We start from the raw sequence: 2,604 nt of genomic DNA, 5'->3' as shown, positions 1-2,604 counted from the left end.
TATGTTTTCCTGAACCATTAATAACAAAAACAAATCAAATCAGCCTCAAAACGCAGCTGATTATTGCATGAATGTGAAAGTAGTAGATTACGTTGGATCACATTTACTAAGAGCTTTGCACATTCTTTTAGGTGTGAAGTCTTTACGCTACAAATATGTCGAGTGCGATAGTTTGGTGGCGCAGCTGCACTAGCCTCGATGCGACACAAATTTGGGGCCGTTCTGGCACTCTGTTGCATCGTGCGCCTGATTTAACATGCAAAGTCTGTCGTACACCCTATGTTAAAGGTGCACCACAAAAAAGTTGGTGAACTCTGTCGGGCCAGTGCAGGGAAGCGACAGATTCATTAAGAACGTGTGCCAGAAATCATGAATCTGTCGCACCCAGCATTATACACAGGCACTTTTAGTGTAGTTTCCCACATTCTTAGTAAGTGTGCCCCATTCTGTCTAATGCATTCTTCTTGGGATCATGAATCTGTCGCACCCAGCATTATACACAGAGCACTTTTAGTGTAGTTTCCCACATTCTTAGTAAGTGTGCCCCATTCTGTCTAATGCATTCTTCTTGGGATTGTACGAAATTGCATGCGATTGTTCAGTAGGTTGAACTTACTATTTCCGATCAACAGTTTTCACTTGTGTGTCTAATGCACTTATACAACCTCTATTCTGCAGAAAGCTAGACTTCCCTGTTTGCCTTAGTGGAGGGTATATAGTGATGTTTTGTTTGTCCTCCTGTAGTCCTTTAACTGTGCAGTGGCTATATTACGCAACTACGGATAATCGCTCTGAAATACAGCACCACATGAGGCATCATGCGGGGGTCAAGGGGTACTTATTTGGCCTTCTTATTACAGCACCACAGGGCCCCTGTGTGCAGGAGGCCAAACACAGGGTTTATTTAGTCTGTAAGCTACATGCCTATTGCTACAGAGCTGGGCATTGTTTCAACCACTAAAGTTGAAAATTTTATATTTTAGCCAGCTTCATAAAGCATCAACTTCTTAGTCTTATAAACCCTACTACCTGTCACTGATTCCAAAATGTTAATCTTGTACTTTCAGTGGATAAAACTTTCAACTCATTACAGTTAACAGACAACTCTGTGCATCAGATGACCAGGACAGGTTTTTTTAAATTCAGCAGGGGTAAACCTTGCTCACTGAGGAATAACTTCAGTAAGAGGTCCTAAAATTGTGTAGTGTTGTCCAATTCATATGCAGTGCTAGTTCAAAACAAAATAAAAGTGCCAGGGGCAAGCTCCTGCAGCTTCCATAGAAGGTCACTGTTCCCACCAATCCCTGTCCTCGGTACTCACAGTCTGCAGGAGTCAGGGACAGGTAATCAGTATTGGAATGGAGAGGTGAACTTTACCAAATATGTGTAATCACACAATAATAAAATGGGGAAATCAAAGCTGTGGCTGGAGGGGGGTTTGTAGCTATATTATTATTCTTTATGATTTGACTTAGGCCATGTAATAAGACTGCAAGATAATTCTGCTAGTGCTAGAGAGTCAGCCTCTGGTTGCATTATATGTATACAGGCAGTCCCCGGGTTACATACAAGATAGGGTCTGGAGGTTTGTTCTTAAGTTGAATTTGTATGTAAGTCGAAACTGTATATTTTATAATGGAAGTTCAAGACAATTTTTTTTTTTTGCCCCAGTGACAATTGGAGTTTCAAAATTTTTGGTGTAATTGGACCAAGAATTATCAATAAAGCTTCATTACAGGCATCTTACAGCTGATCATTGCAGTCTGGGACTATAGTAAAGCATCCAGAGAGCTTCACCAGAGGTCACAGTGGGCAGAGGGGTCCGTCTGTAACTACGGGTTGTCTGTAAGTCGGGTGTCCTTAAGTAGGGGACCGCCTGTATTTGTTTTTCAATGATTTCTCATCTACAAGTGTAGTATGTATTATAGAATCTTCTCTGGTTGTCTCCATACTGTATACTTTTAGAATCTTAAACACAAGTGTCTGAGCTGGAAGACAATAAGAATATTATATACAGAATACAGTAAACCCAACACATCCTAATTCGCATGAACATCTTTAAAGGGAACCAAGCACCTCATTTTCACTAAAGACAGGTTGTAAGAACCCATCACACTTGCAGTGCACTATGCCTCTCTGCCTTTATAAGCATTTGCATTACAATATAATTGTGTGTTATAACTTAACCTGCACCATGACAAAATTCTGGTGTAGTCACAGGGGTTGGGCTTCGGTTTGCAGCACAGACAAGTCACATGATGTTTTGTTGAAATGCATCCAGACTCCACAGCTCTTGGCCCCCACCTTTGTGCTCCTGTACAGCTCCTCCCTCCTGCTCCTTCACAGAGGTCACAGCCTGGTGAGATGACATCAGTGGGAGAGGAAGGATCTGTACAGGAGCAGGAAGGTAAGGGGTTAAGATCTGAGCAGTCTACAACACAAACAAGTCACATGTTTTTTGAAATGCATTTAAACCAAAGCCCAGCCCCTGTGATTACCCCAGAATTTTGTCAGTGTGCAAGGTAAGTTATAACAAACAATTATATTCTAATGCAAATGATTAGAAAAGGCAGAGAGGCATTTTTGCACTGCAGGTGTGATGGG

The sequence above is a fragment of the Engystomops pustulosus genome, chromosome 1, assembly GCF_040894005.1.
Source record: "Engystomops pustulosus chromosome 1, aEngPut4.maternal, whole genome shotgun sequence".
NCBI lineage: Eukaryota > Metazoa > Chordata > Amphibia > Anura > Leptodactylidae > Engystomops > Engystomops pustulosus.
Note: the sequence above shows the minus strand (reverse complement) of the source record.